General features: G+C 41.0%; 1 pseudogene; it reads left to right on the forward strand.

Moving 5' to 3' along the window:
* Window positions 1–431: 431 nt before the first annotated feature.
* On the forward strand, window positions 432–8,614 carry LOC141573987 (mitogen-activated protein kinase 7-like; annotated as a pseudogene).
* The last annotated feature ends 16,640 nt before the right edge of the window (window positions 8,615–25,254 follow it).

The raw sequence follows: 25,254 nt of genomic DNA on the forward strand, positions 1-25,254 counted from the left end.
TGCATTATTTTTCCAAAGAAGCCTATTAAAGTTTTTGTTAGAATGTCTACTTTTTAATTACTTTTTCTTCACTATTTTTCACAGCGCCTGCAAGGAGAGAAAGCCAAAGAAAGTGGAGAAGTGCAGAGGGAAGAAAGGGAAGGAGAATGAACAAGAGAATAATGATTTCTGGCACCCAAGGCACACAGTGCTGCCTGGCCTTTGGGTACAGCATGAAGACTTCTGCAGCTCTGACTTCTGAACATTTTGGGGTGGTTACTTTGCATTTAAAAGTGCAAATATAACTCAATAACATGGAATTGTTTTGTGTAGTTCAATATTATGTATGTTAGTTATTTCTCCTAGTCTCTCTCCCTTGAACATTTTCATTCCTCTTCAGATGTGCTATTCTGTGGTCTTTACCTTAGAAATGGATTGTAACACTCTGAACCATGAAAAAGGTTGGTAGGCTCTAATTTTACTTCCAAATATTTCACATTTAGAGACCAGAGACCACATATGTTTGGAGAAAACAAAAGGGAGATAAAAAGACCTTTCCACAAAACTTTATTAAATATCCCCCAGTACTGTTCAGATTTTTAAAAAATAAAAGGATTTTTTTCAGTATTAAGAAAAGGGACAAAAAATGGAGAAGAGATAATGAGAGTTTAATGGGCTTAAGAGAGGGAGCGAGAACCTGGAGAGATTTAAGAGACTTAAGAGCTGAGAGGGTTTAGGACATGCTTGTTGGCCCTGAGTCCTCCCTAGGTGGGCAACAAGACCCCAGCTGCACAAGGCTCTCTGAGATTCTTTTAAGCCAGTTTTAATTGTGGAAAAAAGGTACTTCTTAATTGGAATATGCATGGTCCTGGATTAAGAGGTATCTCAGTAGGCACTGACCTGATAGAGCCGTTGAAGACAAGGTAGGTCCTCACATCCTGAAAAGCTTGATTCTATGTGAGCCTCCTCTCCTGGGAGACTTGAACAAAAGGAGGGAAAGGATCTGGTAAGATTCAGTAATTGAGACAAATTTTTTGCCCCCTTAGATAAATTAGGGCTTGAAATAGAATTAAATTTCTTGTACTTCAGAGTCTGTGAACTGAGATTCATATCTGCTGATTTAAATATTATAAATATATATAACATAAAATTTACCATTTTAACCATTTGAAGTGTATTAAGAACCTTCACATTGTTATGCACCCATCACTATCATCCAACTTCAAAACTTTTGCAACATCTCCAACTAAAATTTTGTATCCACTAAACACTAACTTTTCATTTCCACCTCCCCTTCGTCCCTAGGCACCACCATTCCCCTTCCTGTCTCTGTGAGTCTGAATACTCCAGATGCCTCATGTAAGTGGACTCATACAGCATCTGTCCTTTTGTGACTGGTTTATTTCACTTAGCATAATGTTATCAAGCTTCATCCGTGTTGTAGTATTTGTCAGAAGTTCTTTTTTAAAGAAAGGAAAAGAAAAAAGGAAAGAAAATTTGTAAACATATTTATATGTATATTATTTATATACATATGTTTATATATATACACCACATTTTATTTATCTGTTGATAAATGCTTGTGTTGCTTCCAATTTTTGACTATTGTGTCTTGATTTTCTTAATCTATAAGGAGAAACAATAACTTTTGTCTTCCAGAAATGTATGTGTGTGTGTGTGTTTGTGTGTGTGTATATATATTACGTTTTGTAGCCCCAACAAGCACACACATTTATTAAAATGACAGTGAAAAACAAATATCAGTTTGGTAAGTGATGACTCAGGAGCTTTGAGATTCTAAAAAGCCAGGAAAAATTACCCCAAAGAGCAGTGAGCAGTTTCTTTTTTAAAGGCTTTTCAAAACCCCAGCCAGACAGCCCACAGCAGGCCCATGGGAGGCCTGTGTCTCTAGCACTCTGCTGTAGTTTTTTCCTATTTTTTTCTCTTTGTGGTGTTTTTTAAATTTATTATTGTCCTTTAGAGTCTTGGAGAGTGGGTTAAATCAGTACTCAGCTATGTTTAATTATGTTAATGGTATTAATTTTTAGTTACAAAGGTCTAATTAAGCTTCTTCAACTTTTCCCTTACAATTGTCTTTTTTATGATAATGATGATGTTTTTTTTTAAAATAAAAGGACACTTAAGTTGGAATAATATTAAATATTAACTCCTGGTTTGTTAAATAGAAGCTTTATTACACTTTCATCTCTTCACCCCTCTCTTCTTCACATTTTTAGACCTAAAGAACCAAAGAGAAGTTGAAAGCAAAATGGAAATGTGTATGTTGATTTACTTTTTGCTGATTTGATAAATAGCAAAAGGCAACATGATAGGTTAAAAAAGAAAAAGCTATGGCTTAAGGCAGATGTATGTGAAACACAGGCACTCTGATGTGAACGCTGTCCTAGAGCTTGTTTCATTCTGCTGTGACTTGCTGGGTGTTTCTTATCTGCTGGATTTGGAGTATTTATAATGGGGATGTGGAAGTTATAGATGTGAATTACCAGTGTTAGGCCCTCTGTCAGGGGGTCAGTCTTACACTTCTTGCCATCCCTGGGGCCACCTTTTCCTTTTCCTGTGACTTTGACACAAAGTTCTTATTTAACCTAGCAGTAACACATTTTAATTACATTTGTACTATGGTCTCAATGTTTGTGTCCCCCCAAGACTTGTATGTTGAAATCATAACTCCTGAAGTGATGGTTTTAAGACATGGGGCTCTTAGGGAGGTGACTTGGTCATCAGGGTGGAGTCCTCATGAATGCAGTTCATGCCTTTATAAAAGAGGCCTGAGAAGCTCCTTGCCGCTGTCTCCATGTGAGGACACTGCAAAAAGACAGCCGTCTAGGAGGTGGCTCCTCACCAGACACCAGACCTTCCAGCCTTTCATCTTAGGCTCCTCAGCCTTAACACTGTGAGAAATCATTTTCTACTGTTTATAAGACACTCAGTCTATGGTATTTTTAAGCAGAATGAGTGAATTGAAATAATTTCTAATGATTATCTTGTATAATTTTATTGAGGGAAACTCATCTGTTTTTATGACAAAATTTAAAATAAATTCTTAATACCTAAAAAGAAATAATGTTGATAGATTTTTAAATGAGTTTGGGGATAATTCACAAGTCTGAACTATTAAGCCTTTCCTTGCAAGGATATAATCCCTCTCTTCATGTCTTAAAATCTTCCTTTTTGTTCTTCAGGAGAGTTTTGAGATGTAACGTGGACTCTGTATTTCTTAAATTGAATCACTAAGTAATTTTGGTGTTGATACTGGGATTTTGTAGTTACAGTTCCACTTAACACTGCATGCTGCTGATGTGGCCAGCACTATATTGAGTAACTTAACATTATTCATTTATTTAATTCTTACAAAAATCCTGAAATTTAAGAACGATGTGGAAACCAATTTAAAGTCTGTGGAATTGACATTAGATCAATTAAGGAATTTTCCCAAAATCATGCAATAAGCATATGGCAGACCTAGAATATAAAACTAATTCTATTTCTACATCACACTATTTTTTATTATTGCACTATTTTATTCTGCTCCCTTGATTTAAGGAAATACACACACACACACACATTGTTTTTTAATTAACAGAAACAGTTTTTAGATACTGTTTAGGACATAATTAGTGTGGCAGAGTTAGCCTTATAAACCTCAGGTAATTGACTATGAACCTTCCTTTCTCCACCTAACAATCGGGTACTTTGTGGTTGGGGAAGAAGAAAGTGATTTCCCTGACCATGCTTATCTAAATTATTGCCCTTACCCTGGAAATTCCTACAGGTGTATGTTAAAAAATGATACTATCCAAAATGATTTAAATATTGTACATAATAATTCATCAATCACAAGTGGGGTCCCAATGTCATAAAATTTTGGAGGGAGGTCTTTTATACATTTATGTTGCTATGTTTGCTATCTGAACAGAAGGAAGGTAAGAACTGAACTCACTTTGTATTTGTAATAGTCACTTCAGTAATAAGCTATGCAGCTCACAAAAGCCCACTTAGCTTCAGTTTTTAAATCTCCATAATTCACAGACTGAGCTAGTAACCCCAGAGCCCTCTGCAGCTGCAAGGGATAGGTAACATTTATGTTTTATTACTTATTAGATATCTCTGAGTCAAACTCTTATTGGCTAAAAAGACAACAGCAAACTATTGATAGGATGATGTATCTCCTAGTGCTTTATTGAGAAACTGGAAGTGACCACATGTGAATCTGTACAAAAACAGAGTGATTTTTCCCTTTTGTAAATGTCCTACTAGTGTAAATAAAAAAGTAACTCTAAAGAACATAAGTGAATTATTTGAATCTCTGTCCCATATTACATAAAAGCTATTGGAATTATTATTGAGGTAATTTGGTTTGCTGTGCACAAGCTATCAGGAATAAAAGCTACCAAGGGCTGCCAATACATAATAAGGTTTTTTTCTTCAAATATAGAACCAATGTACTTGGGAAACAGTGTAATGCAACCATCAGTGATGCAATCATCATTTCTATACCATATAGTTTGTTATTACACTTTATTATTTCACTCAGCAATAAATCCCCAACAACTGAAAAGTACTGGAAATCAACTGTGGTAAAGTTTTGTGTGAGACACTGAGAAAAAGTTTAATCTGAACAGGATAGAACATTTATGCAACAAGGTAGCAAATCCCTTTAAGAGTACATATAACATGTTAGGGATTCATGGTGGGTTAAAAGAAGGGATCAAGCATCCATGAGCTATAATGAGCTTACAGCTCCCCCTCCCTGTCTGTTGTTTTGTTTTGTGTTTTCAGCAGAAGTGCTACTAGGAATAGAATGAGCTGTTTTACCTTGAATAGTATAGACAATACACAGGAGCTTCCTCAAGTTGATAATATATACACAAAACCTCCAGCTAACATCTTACTAAATGATGAGAAACTTGAAATTCATCTATGACCAGGAACAAAGAACAATATCCCCTCTTACCATGCCTTTGCAATACCAAAATGGAGGTCATTGTTGCAATAAAACAGAAAATAAAAGCTATTCAGGTTGGGAAGAAAGAATTAGAACTGGCTTTGCCCAGATTTGACTTTGATTATCTGTAAATAAAATCCCAAAAAATCAACAAAAACTTCCTGGAACTATTGAGATGTTATAGCAAGGTTTCAGGAAACAAGGTTAGTATACATAAGCCAATTGCTTTCCTATATATCAACAAAGAATAAGTGGGACTTGAAATTAAAACACATTATCATTTACATCAGCATTTTTGAAAATGAAATATTCAGGGGTAACTCTAACAAAATATGTACAAGATCTATATGAGGAAAACAACACAGAACTCTGATGGATAAAACAAAAGAACTGAAGAAAGAGGTGACATCACAAGGATATGGCTGAGTAAGACATAGCTGTTCATGCCCCCTTACAAACAACAAAAATCTAGCATCTATTTACAGACTAAAGTTCCTTGAGGGAGTTATGGGACCCAGCACCATATGCCATAGGACCCAGGAGGAGCCTTGGCCACCTGCACATTGCATAATAGGCTTGTAGACCTCGATCTTGGCTGTTGACCCTGAAGTGGTCCATGAACTAGCTCCAGTTCCTCCCAGCCATGATCCAGGAGCCCCTGGAGAACCCTGTCTCAGACCACTCACACATGAAACAGCCTGTCTGGAAGTTTAGGTTTTGAATGGAGAACTTCCAGCACACTGTCAGAACAAAAAAGTATGAGTGTGGATGCACTGGAGATAGAAAAAAATTGGACTTGAACCTCATCAACCCTTCCCCAAGGTGGCACAGTTCAGGGCCAAGAGAGATCATTTCAGCTCATAATTTCTCCTACTTCAATACTTCTCTTTCAATAATGAATAAATCATCATGACAGAAAAGTAGTAAGGAAATACTGGACTTGAACTTTACTTTAGATCAAATTGACCTAACAGATATAAAGAGAACATTCCTTTCAACACAGGCAGAATGAGCATTCTTGTTGAACACACACAAACAAAACTTTCTCCAAATATATGTTATAGTCTTTTTTTTAACAACTCAGCCTCATTTTTTCAGTTGAAGTACAGTTGATGCCCAATATTACATAAGCTACAGGTGTACAACATAGTGACTTACAATTTGTAAAGGTTATACTCTATGGTTATTATAAAATATTACCTGTATTTCCTGCATTATACAATATATACTTGTAGCTTTTTTTATACATAATAGTTTGTACCATGAATCCTCTATCCCTGTATTGTCCTTCCCCCATCCATGTTCCCACTGGTAACTGCTAGTTTGTTCTCTATATCTGTGAGTCTAATTCCTTCTCATGTTTTCATCAATTTATTATAAGATTTCATAATAAGTAACATCATACAGCATTTGTATTTCTCTGTCTGACTTTCCCTTTGCATAAGACCCTCTAAGTCCATCCATGTTGTTGCAAATGGCAACATTTCATTCTTTTTTATGGCTAAGTAATATTCCATGGCATTTTCAGAGAATTAGAATAATTTTAAAATTTGTATGGAAATGCAAATATCCTGAATAGCCAAAACAATCTTGAGAAAGAACAGAGCTGGAGGAATCATACTGCCAACCTCAAATTTTACTATAAAGTTACAGTAATCAAAACAGTATAAAGCTGTTACAAAAAAAGACACACAGATCAATAGAACATAATAGAGAGCCCAGAAATAAACCCACACACCTACAGTCAACTAATCTTTGACAAAGGAAGCAAGAATATACAATAGAAAAAGACAATCTGTGGTAAGTGGTGCTGGGAAACTGGACAACTGCCTGTAAAAGAATGATATTATAATATTCTCCTAATACCACTTATTCTCCTAATACCACAAGTGGATTAAAAGCCTAAATGTAAGAATATAAATCATAAATCTCCTAGAGGAAAACATAGGCAGACTATTCTTTGACATAAATCATAGCAATATTATGTATCTGTTTCCTAAAGCAAAGGAAATAAAGGCAAAAATAAGCAAATGGGACCTAATTAAACTTAAAAGCTTTTGCACAGAAAAGATGACCACCAACAAAACCAAAGGACAATACTGAATAGGAGAAAATATTTGCAAGTGATATGACATAAGTGGTTAATATGCAAAACATACAAGCAACTCATACAACTCAATTTAAAAGACAATTTAAAAACGAGCAGAAGATATGAATAGCCTTTTTTTTCCCCAAAGAAGACATGCAAAAGGCCAACAGGCACTTGAAAAGATGCTCAACATCACTAACCATCAGGGAAATGCAAATCCAAGCCACAATGAGGTATCATCTCACATCTGTCAGAATGGCTTTTATCAAAAAGAACACAAATAATGAATGTTGATGAGGATGAGGAGGCCATACTGTGGCCAGTGAGCCTGGCTGCCCCGACATTGAGATCCCCAGTCCCTGGGCTCCCAGTGGGGACTGCGCCATGGAGTAATACCGCTTCCCCGCCAGCCCCACCTCCACGCCCCCTCCCTGGCACCACTGATCTGACCCTGCACCCCCCACCCCCGGGCCCTCCCCACGGCTAGTGAACCAGCCCCTCTCAAGAGGGAAGGGTCATCTCAGACATCACAAAGACAGCCCTCATGGCCGCCCTGCTTAAGTCTTTGCAGAGCTGGTTCCGAGGTGGCCCCCGTGCCCCTCTGGAGGCCCCTGAGACTCGGAAGCCGGTGGCCGCCCAGGAGCGCCCGTGGGAGCGGGAGAGGAGGCGGCGGCGGCGGCAGGAGTGGGCCGAGGGGCTGGAGAAGCGGCGGTGGGAGCACAAGGAGCGTGGGGCTGGGGCCTCCGGGGCCCCTCCGCAGGCCGTCTGGCGGGGCTGGTGCTCAGCAACAATGACCCCGGTCTGATGGAGCGCTGGACTCACATGGCCTGTAACCCTGCCCCTGCGCCCACGCCCCCCTCCCAGACCTCCCGCCAGGCCCCCAGCACAGCCTGCCTGACTGAGCCCTGGCCCCCAGGACTGCATCTGCCCCCCCAAGACCGCCACTACCTGTGGCCTCCTGGCCCCACTGCGGGCTGCCAGGCCCCAGCGCCCTGACAGCTCTGCCTTGCTTCCCCTCTGGCCCACCCCCTACAGATCCCGGGGCCCCCTCAGCCCTCTGCCTCAGAGTCAGCTGACGTCAACCTGGTGACCCAGCAGTGGTCCAAGTCCCAGGTGGAGGACCCCCTGCCCCTGTGTTCTCGGGCACACCAGAGGGCAGCGGGGCTGGCTAGGGTGTCTGCTTTGACCTGGAGGAATTCCTGAACCACTCCTCCAGCGTGGGCGTGGCTGACGGGCCCCAGGATGGCCAGGCCGACGGCCCGCTCTGGGCCTCCCTGCTTGCTGACTGACTTGCAGGCCACTGCGTGATCCCTGCAGATGCAGAGACCCTGCAGCGTGAGATCCAGATTGACTCCCCGGTGCTGCTGGCTGACCTGCCTGACCTCCAGGAGACCTGAGGCCCACAGTCTGTGCCTTGCTTCCAGGGGCAGACCCAGCTCCAAAACCGCAGGAACGTTTCCCAGGGCTGCAACATGGGCCTGGCCCGTCAGGGAAAGCTCAGCTTGCGTTACTCTGCAGGGTCATCTCAGAGCCACCCTGCAGCCTTAAGCAGCCACCTGAGACACCAGCGAGCCACAACAGGATCTGAAGAGCCCTACCCCCGAGCGGGTGTAAATTGGTTTAGCCACTGTGGAAAGTTGTATGGAGGTTTCTAAACAAAAACAAACAAAAACCATATGATCCAGCAACTCCACTCCTGGGTACATATCTGAAAAAAAAATACTAAATTGAAAAGATACACGCATCCCAGTGTTCACAGTAGCATTATTTACAATAGCCAAGATACATAAGCAACATAAGGGTCCATCAACAGACGAATGAATAAAGAAGATGCGGCATATACACAGAAAATAACTCTTAGAAAATTTAGTCAGATTGAAATCATACCAAGTGTATTTTCTGAGCACAACTGTGTAAGACTAGAAACCAGTAATAGAAAGTAAGCTGAAGAAGTCCAAACATTGAAAATTGAATAACACTCTCCTGAACAGAAGAAACACACTTCTGGGTAGAAGAAAAAACAAAAAGATAAATTAAAACATGTCTTGAAAGAAATGACAATGGAAACTCAACATAATAAAACCTGTAGGATGCAGTAAAAGAAATTGTGAGAGAGAAGTTTGTCACAATAAATGTCTACATCAAGAAACAAAACCTCAAATTAACAACTTAACTTTCATCATAAGGGACCAAAAAAACCCTAAACAAACAAACAAAGCACAAATTTAGCAGAAGAAAAGAACTAAAAAATATCACATCAGTAGTAAGTAAGAGACCAGAAACAATAGAAAAAATCAATAAAACTAAGATCTGGTTTTACTGAAAATATTTTTTAAATTGACAAAACTTCAAGTATAATAACTAAAGAGAGAGAGAGAAGACTCAGATAAATAAAATCAACAATGAAAGAAGAGGCATTATAAGAATATCACAGAGCTGCAGTGATCATAGGAGACTATGAGAGTTATACACCAAAAAAGCTAGTTAAGCTAGAAGAAATGGATAAATTCCTGGAATCATACAATTAACAAAGAATAAACCATGAAGAAACAAAAAAATATGAACAGATTAATAATGACTAAGGAGACTTAATTATCATTAAAGATCTCCCAACAAAGAGAAGTCCAGGACCAGATGTCTTCACTGGTGAATTCTATCAAAAATTTAAAGAAGAATTAACACCAATTCTTCATAAACTTTAAAAAAAATAAAGAGGGGTGAACATTCCCAAACTCATTTAATAAGGCCAGCATAATCTCTATACTAACATCAGATAGAATAATGACAAGGGAGCCAATTCCTAGCCAGAACAATTAGGAAAGGAAAAGAAAGAAAAGGCACCTGAATTGGAAAGAAAGAAGTAAAACTGTCTCTCTTTGCAGATGATATTATCTCTTATGTAAAAATCCTAAACATTCCACCAAAAAACAGTGAGTACTAATAAACAAAGGTGAAAATTGCAGGGTTGAAAATCAGCTAACAGAATCAGTTGCATTTATATACACTAACAGTGACTTATCTGAAAAAGACACAAATAAATGGAAAGATATCTTGTGTTCATGGATTGGAAGAAACAATATTGTTAAAATGTTCATACTACCCAGTCATCTATAGATTCAATGAACCCTTTATCAAAAATTCCAATGGCATGTTTCACAGAAACAGAAAAGAAAAAATCCTAAAATTGATGTGGATCCACAAAAGACTCTGAATAGCCAAAGCAATCATGAAAGAAGGGCAAAGCTGAAGGCATCAAACTTTCTTTCAAATGGTATACAAAAACTATACTATTTGAAATACTCTGTTACTGGCCACATAGACCAATGGAACAGAATGGAGAGCTCAGAAGAAACCCTGTCATATGTGGTTGAGTAATATTTGACAGTGGAGCCAAGTTTACTCAGTGGGGAAAGATAGTCTATTCAATCAACAGTGTAGAGAAAACTGGATAATCGGATATAAAAGAATAAAATCAAAGCCCTGTATTATACCACACAAAAATAAACTTGCAATGGATTAAATACTTAAATATGACATGAAACTATAAAATTTTTAAATAAAAGAAGGAGAAAGCTTTTTGACTTCAGTATTGTCAATGATTCTTTTGAATATGACACCAAAAGGAAAGGCAACAAAAACAGGAATAAATAGGAAGGCTATATATTAAAAAAAAAAAAAAAAAAAAAAAAAAAAAGCCTGCACAATCATACAACCAAAAAAGAAAAAGGCAAACTATGAATGAGAGAAAATTTTTTAAAAGCATGTATCTGATAAGGGTTTAATATCCAGAATATATATGGAACTCATATAATTCAATTGCAAATAAAATAATCTGTTTTTAAGATGCCAAAGGAACTGAATAGCCATTTTTTTCAAAGACTACATGCAAATTGCCCAGATCTGAAGAACTGCACAACATCATTTAGCATCAAGGAAATGGAAATCAAAACCACAATAAGAAATCTTATCTATCACGTATTACCACAATAAGAAATCTTATCTATCACAGTAAGAAATCTTATCTATAGTTAGAATAGCTACTATAACATAGGAGAGATGAGTGTTGGCTAGGATGTGGTGAAAAAGAACACTTGTGAATCGTTAAATGAAATGTAAACTTTCACAATCATTGTCTGCAAAAGAGTATGGATATTCCTCAAACAGTTTAAATATAAATCTATCATATAATGCAGCTAAAATTGTTCTGTACCTCAATTTCCATTGTGTGTGTGTGTGTGTGTTCACATGTGTGTGAGTTTACAACAAGCAACTCTATCCCAGCTGGATGTCCTACAATTCAACTCAGTTTTGACTACCTTTCCAGAGATAGCCTCAGATTCCACTGGGTAAGGGTGCAGACCCACAAGACTGTCCTCCAATTTAGATGCCAATAACTGGCTGCTCTTTTCACTTGTGCTCCTGATTGGAGGGTCCTGTGACCCCTCCTTGTGTTTAATTAATTTGCTAGAGTGTCTCACAGAACTCAGGAAACTCATTAGATGGCTGGTTTATTACAAAAAACATATATAAAAGAATACAAATCAATAGCCAGATGAAGAGAACAAAAGCGCTTCTGTCCTCATGGAGCTTGGGGCCCACATAGTGTGGCGGTATATAGACGCCTTCTGGTTTCCCAATCTGGAATCTCTCCAAACCCCCTACTTTGGAGTGTTCATGGAGGTTTTGTTACACAGGCATTACTGATTAATTAATTGACTATTGATGATTGATTCAATTTCCAGCCCCTCTCCCTGCCCAGAAGTCAGGGAGTGGGACTGAAAGTTCCAACCCTCTATTTGTAGTTTGGTCCCCTAGCAATCAACCCCCCATCTTTAAGAGTTTTCAAAAAGTCACCTCATTAACATAAATTTATTTGCCATTGAAGGGTGCTTGTTATGAATAACAAGACACCCATTTCAAATTTATAGCTCTGAAGCCTTTCCAGGAAATGAGGACAAGAGATCAAATAATATCACAAAATATGTTCCCATCTTTTGGGAGCTGGGAGATAGGAACAAGGACAAAGACAAAATCTACATAAGGAAGACATTTTAGTCATCTGAATGATCTTGCATATATATGTTTATATCAGTTTAATTCATAATTGCCAGACTTTGAAGTAACCAAAATACCCTTCACTATGAGAATGGGTAAACTGGTAAATCAGAACAATGGAATGTCATTCAGCACTTTAAAAAAGCTATCAAGCCATGTAATGTTATGGAGGAAACTTCAGTGCATAGTACTAAGTGAAATAAGTCAATCTGAAAAAGCTACAAACTGTATGATTTTAATTACATGACATTCTGAAAAAGGCAAAATTATGGAGAAAACAAAAAAAAGATGAGTGGTTACCATGAGTTATGGAGAGGAGAGGGAAGAGTAGGTGGACCATAGAGAATTTTTAGAGCCATCAAACTACTTATTGATAGTGCAATAATAGATAATTGTCAATATAAATTTGTTCAAATTCATAGCATGAACAACACCGAGTGATCACTAATGTGAACAATGGATATTGAGGGATAATGATGCATCAATATAACTTTAGCAGTTGTAACAAATACACCACGGTGGTGGGTAATGTTGATAATGGGAGAAGATACACATGTGACCCAGACAGTGATGATATGGGAAATCTCTAATGCAAACAATTCCCTTTATGCTATATGAACGAAAATCTCACCAAATTCTCAATTCTGAGAGTTAAGTGTGTGTGAAAGCCGTCAATCACCTAGCTTGTTGGGAAAACACAGTTTCTTTTCAGTGGGAAACTACACTACATATATATATATATGGGGAGGTAATAGCTCCAACATGGTATTAAAGTAAAAATGGCATTAACTTCAAACCAGCACTAGAAAACAAACTGAGAAAAGTGTAAGTGTTTATAGTGCTACCTATTTTCTTTATGGGAGATGAATGAACGTCTCTCCACATGCTCAAATCTGAGAGTTAAGTGTATGTGAAAGCCGTCAATCAAATAGCTTGTTGGGAATACACAGTTTCTTTTCAGTGGGAAACTACACTACATACATATATATGGGGGAGGTTCTAGCTCCAACTCGGTTTTACAGTGAAAACTGCATGAATTTCAAACCAGCACTAGGGAACATACTGAGAAACCAGAGTAAGTGTCTCAACTAAAACCCATTCCCTTTATGCTGGAGGAACGAACGTCTCTCCACATGCTCAATTCTGAGAGATGAATGTGTGTGAAAGCCTTCTATCATATTGCTTGTGGGGAGCACACAGTTTCTTTTGAGTGGGGAAATACACTACATACATAGATATGGGAGGTACTAGTTCCAAATCGGTTTTACAGTGAAAATTCATGAGCTTCAAACCGGCACTACGAAACATACTGAGAAACCAGAGTACGTGCTCCTACTGCAACCCATTCCCTTTATGCTAGAGGAACGAACGTCTCTCCACATGCTCAAGTCTGAGAGATGAATGTGTGTGAAAGCCACCTATAACTTAGCTTGTAGGGAACACACAGTTCCTTTTCATTGGGAATCTACACTTTATTCATATATATATGAGGAGGGACTAGCACCAACTCGGTTTTACATTGAAAACTGAATGAAATTCAAACCGGCACAAGGAAGCATACAGAGAATTCAGAGTAAGTGTTTCTAGTGCTACTTATTCCCTTTATGCTGGATGAACGAACGCCTCTTCACATCTCAATTATGAGAACTGATTGTGTTGAAAGCCGTCAATCACCTAGATTGTTTGGAAAACAGAGTTTCTTTAGAGTGGGGATCTACACTACATAAATATATATGGGGAGGTACTATTTCCAACTGGGTTCTACAGTGGAAACTGCATGAACATCAAACCAGCACTAGGAAACATGCAGGGAAAACTGAGTAAGTGATTCTACTCCAAAACTTCCCCTTTAAGATAGATGAACGAACGCCTCTCCACGTGCTCAGTTCTGAGAGTCGAATAAGTATGAAAGCCATCTATCAATTAGCTTGTAGGGAACACAGTTTCTTTGGAGTTGGGAACTACATTACATACAAATATATGGTGAGGTACAAGCTCCAACTCGGTTTTATGGTAAAAACTGCATGAATTTCCAACCGGCACTAGGAAACAAACTGAGAAATCAGAGTATGTGTTTCTAGTGCTACCTATTCTCTTCATGCTAGATGAACGAACGTCTCTCCACAGGCTCAATTCTGAGACGTAAGTGTGTGTGAAAGCCATCAATATCCTACTTTGGTGGGAACACACAGTTTTTTATCAGTGGGAAACTACAATGCATACATATAGGGGAGTTACTAGCTTCAACTAGATTTTAAAGTGAAAACTGCAAGAACTTCAAAGTAGCACAATGAAACCTACTGAGAAACCAGAGTAAGTGATTCTACTGCCACCCATTCCCTTTATGCTAGATAAACGATCTTCTCTACACATGCTTTACTCTGAGAGTTAACTGAGTGTAAAAGCCTTCAATCACCTACCTTTTTGGGAACACACAGTTTCTTTTGAATGGGGAACTACAATTCATACATATATATCGGGACGTACATGCTAAAACTGGGTTTTACTTTGATAACTGCGTGAACTTCAATCCGGCACTAGGTAACATACTGAGAAATCAGAGTAATTGTTTCTACTGCTAGCCATTCCCTTTATGCTAGATGAATGAACAACTCTAAACATGCTCAATTCTGAGTGTTGAATGTGTGTGAAAGCCGACAATCACCTAGCTTGTCGGGCACGGTTTCTTTTCAGTCAGGAACTACACTGCACAAATATATGTGGGGAGGTACTAGCTCCAAATCGGTTTTACAGTGAAAACTGCATGAACTTCAAACCGGCACTAGGAAACATATTGAGAAAACAGAGTAATTATTCCCACTGGAACCATTCCCTTTATGCTTGATGAACGAAAGCCTCTCCACGTGCTCATTTCTGAGATTTGAATGTGTGTGAAAGCCATCAATCACCTAGCTTGTTGGAACACAGAGTTTCTTTTGAGTGTGGAACAACACTACATAAATATATATGGGGAGTTACTAGCTCGAACTCGTCTTTTCAGAGAAAACATGATGAACTTCTAACCGGCACTGGGAAACATACAGGGAAACAAGAGTGTTTCTACAGCAACGCATTCCCTTTAAGATAAATGAATGAACGCCTCTCCACATGCTCATTTCTGAGAGTCGAATATGTGTGAAAGTCATCTATCCATTAGCTTGTAGGGAACACACAGTTTCTTTGTATTTGGGAACTACACTACATACATATATATGGTGAGGTACTAGATCCAACTCTGTTTTACAGTAGAAACTGCATGAACTTCAAACCAACACTAGGAAGCACACTGAGAAATCAGAGTAAGTGTTTCCAGTGCTACCTATTCCCTTTATGCTAGATGAATGAACGTCTCTCCACGTACACAATTCTGAGGGTTGAATGTGTGTGAAAGCCATCAATCACCAAGCTTGCAGGGAACACACAGTTTCTTTTGAGTGCCGAACAACACTACATACATATATATTGGGAGGTACTAGCCCAAAATCGGTTTTACAGTGAAAATTGCATGAATTTCAAACCGGCACTATGAAACAAATTGAGAAATCAGAGTAAGTGTTTATAGTGCTACCTATTACCTTTATGCTAGATGAACGAAATTCTCTCCACAGGCTCAATTCTGAGATTTAAATGTGTGTGAAAGCCTTCAATCCCCTAGCTTATTGGGAACACACAGTTTCTTTTCTTTGGGGAAATACACTACATACATATATATGGGGAGTTACTAGCTCCAAATCTATTTTACAGTGAAAATTGCATAAGCTTCAAACCGGCACTAGGAAACATACTGAGAAATCAGAGTAAGTGTTTCTAGTGCTACCTTTTCCCTTTATGCTAGATGAATGAATGCCTCACCACATGCTCAATTCGGAGAGTTGAATGTGTGTGAAAGCCATCAATCACCTAGCTTGTTTGGAACACACAGTTTCTTTTGAGAGGGAACTACACTACATAAGTTTATATGGACAGTTTCAAGCTCCAACTCATTTTTTCAGAGAAAAAAGCATGAACTTCATACCGGCACTAAGAAACATATTGAGAAATCAGAGTAATTTTTTCTACTTGTAGCCATTCCTTTTATGCTAGATGAACGAACGCCTCTCCACATGCTCAGTTCTGAGGGTTGAATGTGTGTGAAAGCCTTCAATCACCTAGCTTGTTGGGAACACACAGTTTCTTTTGAGTGGGGTACTACACTACATACATACATATGGGGAGGTACTAGCTCCATCTCGGTTTTACAGTGAAAAATGCATGAACTTCAAACAGGCCCTAGGAAACATACTGAGAAATTCGAATAAGAGATTCCACTGCTCCCCATTCACTTTATGCTAGATGAACGAACGGCTCTCCACATGATCTATTCTGAGATTTAATTGCGTGTGAATGCCGTCCATCACCTAGCTTGTTGGGAACACACAGTTTCTTTTCTGTGGGGTACTACACTACATACATACATATGGGGAGGTACTAGATCCAACTCAGTTTTTCAGAGACAACAGCATGAACTTCAAACCGGCACTAGGAAACCTACTGAGAAATCAGAGTAATTGTTACTACTACTAGCCATTCCCTTTATGTTAGATGAACACCTCTCCACATGCTCAATTCTGAGAGGTGAATGTTTGTGAATGCCATTAATCACCTAGCTTGTCGGCAACACACAGTTTGTTTTGATTGGGAACTATAATTCATATATATATATATGGGGACGTAATAGCTTCAATTCGGTTTTACAGTGAAATCTTCATGAACTTCAAACCGGCACTAGGAAACATACTGAGAAATCAGAGTAAGTGTTTCTAGTGGTATCCATTCCCTTTATGCTAGATGAACGAAAGCCTCTCCAAAAGCTCAATTCTGAGAGATGAATGTGTTTGAAAGCCTTGAAAAACCTAGCTTGTTTGGAACACACAGTTTCTTTTGAGAGGGAACTACACTACATAAGTTTATATGGACAGTTTCAAGCTCCAACTCATTTTTTCAGAGCAAACAGCATGAACTTCAAACCGGCACTAGGAAACATACTGAGAAATCAGAGTATTTGTTTCCACATCTAGTGATTCCCTTTATGTTAGATGAACCAACGCCTCTCCACATGCTCAATTCTGAGAGTTGAATGTGTTTGAAAGCCATCAATCACGTAGCATGTCGGGAACACAGTTTTTTTTGAGTGGGGAACTACTGTACATACATATAAATGGTTAGGTACTAGCCCCAACTCGGTTTTACAGTGAAAACTGCATGAACTTCAAACTGGCACAAGGAGACATACTGAGAAATTAGAGTAAGTGTTTCTAGTGGTACCTATTCCCTTTATGCCAGATGAAAGAATGACTCAGCACATGCTGAATTCTGAGAGTTGAATATGTGTGAAAGCCGTCAATCATCTAGCTTGTTGGGAAAACACAGTTTCTTTTGAGTGGGAAACTGCACTATGTATATATATATGGGGAGGTAATAGCTCCGTCTCGGTTTTACAGTGAAAATTGCATGAACTTCAAACTGGCACTAGGAAATATATTGAGAAATCAGAGTAAGAGATTCTACTGCTCCCCATTCCCTTTATGCTAGATGAATGAACGTTTCTCTACATGCTGAAATCTGAGAGATAATTGTGTGTGAAAGCCGTCAATCACCTAGCTTGTTGGGAACACACAGTTTCTTTTCAGTGGGGAACTATACTACATACGTATATATGGGGAGTTACTAGCTCCAAGTCGTTTTCTCAGAGATAACAGCATGAACTTCTAACTGGCACTAGGAAACATACTGAGAAATCAGAGTAAGTGTTTCTAGTGCTACCTTTTCCCTTTATGCTAGATGAACGAACCCCTCTCCAGATGCTTAGTTCTGAGAGTTGAATGTGTGTGAAAGCCGACAATGACCTAGCTTGTTGGGAACACACAGTTTGTTTTGAGTGCGGAACTACACTACATACATATATATGGGGAGGTACTAGATCCATCTCGGTTTTACATTGAAAACTGCATGAACTTTAAACCGGCACCAGGAAACACACTGAGAAATCAGAGTAAGTGTTTCTACTGCTCCCCATTCCCTTATGCTAGATGAACGAACGTCTCTCCACATGCTCAATTCTGAGAGTTAAGTGCGTGTGAAAGCCGTCCTTCACCTAACTTGTTGGGAACACTGAGTTTCTGGACTAGGGAAACTACGCTGCTTTCATATATGTCGGGACGTACTAGCACCAGTTCGCATTTCCACTACAAACCGCTTTTACTTGCAACCGGCTGTGAAAAAAGCATGCTGAGGAATCAAAGTGTGTCTGTATGTCACTTAACAGTCAATGATTGTTGAAAGATTACCTCTCCACATGCTCACTTCTGACAGCTGAATGTGTGTTGGAGCCGTCCTTCACCTAACTTGTTGGAAACCCAGAGTTTCTCGTCTAGGGGAACTATGCCAGTTACATATCTAAGGGGAGGCACTCGCTCCAATGCTGTTTTCCACAGTAAACAGCTTTACTTTGAAACTGGTGCTAGGAAACATGCTGAGAAATCAGAGAATGTGTTTCTACATGTCACTCTACCTTTTATGCTGGATGAAAGAACGCCTCTGCACATGCTCACTTCTGACAGCTGAATTTGTGTTGGAGCCGTCCTTCATCTAACTTGTTGGAAACCCAGAGTTTCTGGACTAGGGAAAGTACGGTGCTTTCATGTATATGGGGACGTACTAATACCAACTCGCTTTTGCCCTGCAAACTGCTTTTCCTTGAAATCGGCTGTGAGAAACACGCTGAGAATTCAGAGTAAGTGTTTCTGTCTGTCACTTAACCTTCAATGCTTCATGAAAGAACGCCTCTCCACATGCTCACTTCTGACAGCTGAATGTGTGTTGGAGCCGTCCTTCACCTAACTTGTTGGAAACCCAGAGTTTCTGGTCTAGGGCAACTATGCTACTTACATATCTAAGTGGAGGCACTCGCTCCAACTTGGTTTTTCAGCGCAAACTGCCCTTCCTTGCAAAAAGGCACTGGGAAAGTGAATTTAAGCGACTGCCTCCCCATAGTTTTTTAAGTAGCCCAGTTTCCCTGAAGCAGAACTCTGTGTTCCAGGTTTTATAGGGACGCCATGATCTGACACACGTGGGGAGTTGTAGAAGATTCCAAGAACAAAAAAATCCTACACCAAGAAGTTTGAAACAATTAAACACAGCCCTTGCACTTTTTTTTTTAAATGAGCCTGAAGTCTCACTTGGGGAATATTGTTCTCCAGGACATTAGTCTACCTTTATCTTGGTCTGCAGCTGTCTATATGGATCAGGTCATTGTGCCTCTGTAAAACCTCTAACAAAACAAAATATATTTTCTATTCTGCAACTTGTTGTCTTTATATCATTACAAAAGTTTTAAGATCCTTAAAGACCAGAGCCTTGAAAATAGACTCTCCTATATATTTCAGATAAAGGTAACATTGCTTTACAAAAAGTGCAAAGCTAGCAAGACTAAGCCTAGAAAAGAGGGCACAGGATTAAAGCCAAAGAACAGATCTAATATGGAGTCAGATTTGTTCTTTTCTAATATAGTATATTCTATTTTAATATTTTAAGTTTAGAAGAATAAAATTAAACTTTTCCCATTTTAAATTGTGCAATTATGGTGCATTAGGTGCATTCACAATGCTGTGAGACCAACACCACTGGTTTCAGACTATTGCCTTCCTCAAAGTAAAAGATTGTATCCAAAGCACACCCCACGTCATCCCTCCCTCAGCCCGTGGCAAGCCCTAATCCCCTTTCTCTTTTGGTGTCTTTACCTATCCTGGAGGTTCCCTATCAATGAAATCATATAAATGGTGGATTTTTGTTTGTTTGTTTGTTTGTTTGTCTGCCCATATATCTTAAGCAGGGATGGGTGAATTTTTTTGTTTTTACGTGTATTAACATTTTTGTATTTTGAGAGGAAAATCCAGATGGATTAAAGATGAGACATACTAAATGAAGCCCTTTTAGAAACTATGTGCATAATCTCATAGTAGGCACTGCTGTTCTAAGTGTGAAACCAGAGCCAGAAGGGAGATGCTTAGCTCTTCCTGTGGCAAAATAAAACCAAACACAACCAGAAAACAAAGGCTGAGAAAGACTGCTGGAAAGACAAACCACAACCTGGAAAAAGCGTTCCTCATGACCCAAGGCCGGAGAAAGGCTTCACAACCCTGTGGTCCAAAAACTTCTTGAAACACAGTGTTCTGAAAAGAAACAAAACACACACAGGCAGTTAAAATTAGAGGCAGCACAGGTGGCCAGTGTGTGTCAGGTGAGGACACAGACAGATGGACACACTGTGGAGACAGCATTGGCCACCATCACACTGGCAGGTCTTTAGCCTGGTGTCAACCAGCTCTGGTGACAATGTGAGAAGGCAGAGGACCCAGCAGATTGCCTGGAAGGAAGAGTAAATGGACGCTCCTCTCTGGGAGAACAGGGTACAGGACACATAAAAGTGCCACAGGTTCATCCCTTCCCCATTAATGCTGATCCTTAGGGCTGATCCCACCAATATTCTTGCATAACTTTCAAAGATGATTTTTCTTCAGTAACATGAATTCAAAATAATCAATATGTCATCAAGGCATTTTCAGATTTGACCTTCCCTGGGCCCTAACAATACACACACATAAATACAGACATAGACACATAAATATATACACACATAGACACACAAATATATACATACATACATCCAGGAAAAGAGACAGACAGACTGAAACACAGAAAAGCAGAGGGAGACAGAGAAACAGAGAGAGAGACACGACAGAGAGAGAGGCACTGAGAGACAGAGAAAATAAACACTGGAGCTGGGAATGAGTGGAACTCACGCACATTTTCACAAGTAAGTCTACATGTCAGAACCTGGTCCCAATGTCCGTCAACCCTCCAGGGGAGGGTCTGGGGATCACACAAGGACGTGTGACCAGAAGGCAGAAAACAGGAAGCCATTGTGGGGCAGCCCACCACAGAGGCCGAGATGGGACACTGGGCCTGTATGTCAACATGACAGAATGACCTAGGAGGTTGTATGCCAGAGCAGATGATGTCACAGTTGTATTTAATTTCAGTCCAACGACTGGGAGCTGGGAATCAAGCAGCAAGGAAGGTGACTTTCTCTAGACCCCAGGGCAGACCCCAGCCTGTGTGACATGTGCTCCACACTCCATCAGCCCTCTCTGGGATCCTTCCTTTGCTGAGTCTGTGCACGAGCTCCCTGTGATGCCAGCCCTTGGGGGTGATGGGTGCAGTAGGTGTTACTTGGTCTACAGATAGGATGGCTTCTCTAAGAAGCAGGGGCCAGAATGATCCCCACTGTGCCGATGGGGGATTGGGGAGACCCTGAAAGGCACGTGGCTTGTCCAGGGTAATAGCACTGCTGAGTGGGGGGAGCCAGGTCTGAACCCAGCTGTGTCCTCAGAGCTGCGGCCCTGGATGCATCCAGGCCTCCCAGGGCTATGGGGGTCTGAGTTGGTGTTGCTGTGTGAGGACATGGCATGGGGTGGGAAGTGAGCCATTGGCAGCCCAGAAAGTCCGTTGGGGAGACTTGTTTAAGGAGGAGGCTTGGGTAAGGGGACCCAAGGAAGTGACCTCACTTCCCTGGCAATAGAGCACAACAACTTGGAACAGAGGTCATCAGGCACCCACTCTGTAGAGAAGCCCTTACTCAGTTCACTTGGTTGGAGACAGAGGCATGTTCTGCTGCATCCCAATATCCCGAGGCCGCGGCCCCCAGAAAGCCTGCAGTGAGGGGCTGTACCAAAGTTTCCGACACTGGGTCAGGTCTCACCCAAGGCGCCTCTGGCCCTTTGGCCAGAGAGACCCAAAGGTAACACAGGGAGGCCCAGGGCAGACCCGCCCAGGCCGGGCCACCACTCAGATCCCACCCAGGTAGCCCCACGGCCCCGTCCTGGCTGGTGGAGGTGGGGCAGTCATGTTGGGGATGGGTTTCTGCCTCAAGCAAGAGCAGGTCAGAGGCCTGGGGGGCCGGTCACCTCCACAGGCCAGGTTAAAGCTGGCTGGCTGGGATGTGGAGAGCCGGGGCAGGGTCCTGCTGCCCGAGGTGGAGCCCATGCTCTCTGGGTATGTCTCTTCCCTCCCGGGTGACTGTCTGTGCTGAATAAGGTCCCAGTCTAATCTGGCAGCAGAGGGTCGAGTCGACAGAAGCAGGAGTGTTCCTGGTCGGGAAGGGCTCTGAGACTTCCAGGCCGGGTCAGCTGCTGGCTACTGCCATTGCAGAGTCAGACACCACATATTGAACAGGAGCTGATGAATAAGAACACCCACGCAAGCTCCCCAATTGAAGGGCTGGTGTGCCACACTTCTGAGGGACAGTGCAGGCTCCAGGTGAGTCTGGATATGGAGGGGTCCCACCACGATGGCCCAGAAATGAAAGCGGCAGGCCTCTGACCCAGACATCACCCAGGGCTCTCCCCAGGGACCTGCCTGGGGCCGACAGGTAGCCCAGCACACCCGGCTCAGACCTGGAGCACTGTGCCCATCTCACTGAAAGTCAGGTGGAGGACCAAGAGCCCCCAAAGCAGAGCCTGAAGGTCAGAAAGGCAGGGCCAGTGCATGTGTGTAGGTGAGGGAGGGGCGATGGCTGGGACACACAGGGAGGTGTCCCCAGAGGCCACTGTTGGGACCAGAGCCAAGAATGGCCTCAGACCACCTGTCTTGAAGAATTCAGTCACAGAACACAACCTGTGGGCACTTTCTGGGTAGGAGCTGTCTGGAAAGCTCTGGGAAGGTTTCTGTCCTTGAAAAGGCACATGGAAAGGGAGGCACATGGATAATTTTTCCTCTCTCACAGCATGAGCTCTTCCACAAGACTTAAAACTCTCCCCACATCCAGCAGTTACAGAGCAGGCACGGGCAGGGGAGGATGTCAGAGACCAAAAAAAGGACGATCTGGATCCAGCAGGAGACCCCGAGCTCCCTCCTGCCGCTCCTGCAGCTCCTCTTGAACCTGCATCTGCACCTGGACTGCTGGGCAACGGAGAACCAGTTCAGGCATCACCACCCCCTGGGGCAGAGCCCCCTCTGCACACACCCACACCTTCTTCTCCAAAAGCTTCTCCAAAATCCCACCATAAGTCCCCTCTGCCTCCCAAACTTGACGCGCCTTCCGCTGGAGATGTTTTTGTTTGGTTTTTCTTTGCTTTCCTTTGTTTGTTTCACATTTTATTTTTTCTTTTTAAAGTTTCCTGTAATAAAATACAGACTCTTTCCCTTTTAAATTGTTAGATTCAGGAGCGTAAGTTCCATTCACAATGATGTGCGACCATCACTACCATCTAGTTTCACACTATTTCTTTCCTCAAAGTAAAATCCTGTATCCAGAGCACGCACTCCCCTTTCTCCCTCCCCCAGCCCCTGACAACCCCGAATCCTCTTTCTCTCTGTGTGTCTTTACCTCGCCCGGGTGTTCCTTGTCAATGAAACTTTATGAAAGGTGGCTTTTTGTGCCTGTCCACATGTTTTAAGCTGGGGCTGGTGATTTTTTTGTTTGTTTGCTTTCACTTGAAATAGCATTTTTATTATTTGAAAGGGAAATCCAGGGGGATTAAAGATGTGATGTACAAAATGAAGCCCTTTTATTAACTCTGTGCATAATCTCAGGGTAGATACTGCTGTTCCCCCTGTGACACCACAGCCATAAGACAGAAAGGAGATTCTTAGCTCTTCCTGTGGCAAAAACAAAACCAAACAAATGAAAAAAAAAAAAAAAAAAACAATCAAAAGCCCAGAAAAACAGTTGGAAAGACAAACCACAACCTGGAAAAAGCATTCCTCATAACCCAAGGTTGGAGAAAGATTTCACATCCCTGTAGCCCAAGAAGCTCTGGAAACCCAGTGTTTTGAAAAGAAGCAAAACACACACACTCAGTTCCAATGAGAGGCAGTGCAGGTGGCCAGTGTGTGTTTCAGATGCTTGATGTCTCAGATGAGGACAAAGGCAGATGGATACACTATGCAAACAACACTTGTCACCATTACACTGGCAGGCCTTTAGTCAGGTGACAACCAACCCTGGTAACAGTGTGAGAAGTCAGAGGCTCCAGAAGATACCCTGGAGGGAAAAGTGAACGGACACTCCTCTCCGGGAGAACAGGGTGCAGCACTCATCAAAGGGCCACAGGTGCATTCCCTCCCCAGCATTCTTAGAGATCATCCCACTAAAATCCTTGCACAACTATTCAAAGTTATCTTTTCAAGGGTGTTCATCACAGCACTGGTCGAAATAGTTGGAATTAAAGCAACACTAAGGTAAATGGAGAGGGGATGGTGTCCAATCGTTCTGGTTCACATAGATGAATGAATGCTGTGCAGTTGGATAAGTGGTTGTCTGGTCTCTACCCAATGTCAAGGGAGGACTCCGGGTGGAAGTATGCAGGCCCACCATCTGCATCCAGGGTCCCATCTGCACGACCACATATGTGTGAAATCAACATAGGTGTAAATGAATCTGATTGTGAGTGTTTGAGAGACAGAGATAGAGGGAGACAGACTGAGAGACACAGAGACTGAGAGATAAGCACCAAATCATTCATGACAGTCACCTCTGCGGGTAGGATTTACAAATCTCTTCTCTTCTCTTTTAGGTAATATTTCAATTTTTTGTAATGTGTCTGTGTTTCTCTACTAATTCTGAAAGGATTAAAATCCTATGTTAATGTAACCCATTCATTACTCATCTATGGAGTAATTACATTACTCCATGTACATTAATTCTATTTTTAAAAGAATTTAAAGCCTTCTCAGGACTCAGTTCCATGTCAGCTCCGTGGCAGTAGATGTTCTCCAGGAAGTCGTTTCTGTTCTGAATCAGCATCCAATAGAGGTGAGGAAAAAGTACCAGACTTGGACACTGAAGACTACAATAGATGAAAGATTCTGTTGAGAGAAACTAAGACCTACATTCACAGAAAATAATCCCATATTCATGGAGTAGGAGGATTAATTCTACTAAGATAAAAATCGTCCACGAATAGATCTAAGGATTCAAAGAATGCCTACCCAAATCCCAGGTGGTGTTTTGCAGGAATTGACAATCAATCTAAAATTCACATGGAAAATCCAGGGGCTCAGGATACGTGAGTGAATCTTGAAAAAGAAGAACAAAGTTCGAGGAATGGAAAGCCAGATGGAACCC

This window comes from Camelus bactrianus, chromosome 19 (assembly GCF_048773025.1).
Source record: "Camelus bactrianus isolate YW-2024 breed Bactrian camel chromosome 19, ASM4877302v1, whole genome shotgun sequence".
Lineage (NCBI taxonomy): Eukaryota > Metazoa > Chordata > Mammalia > Artiodactyla > Camelidae > Camelus > Camelus bactrianus.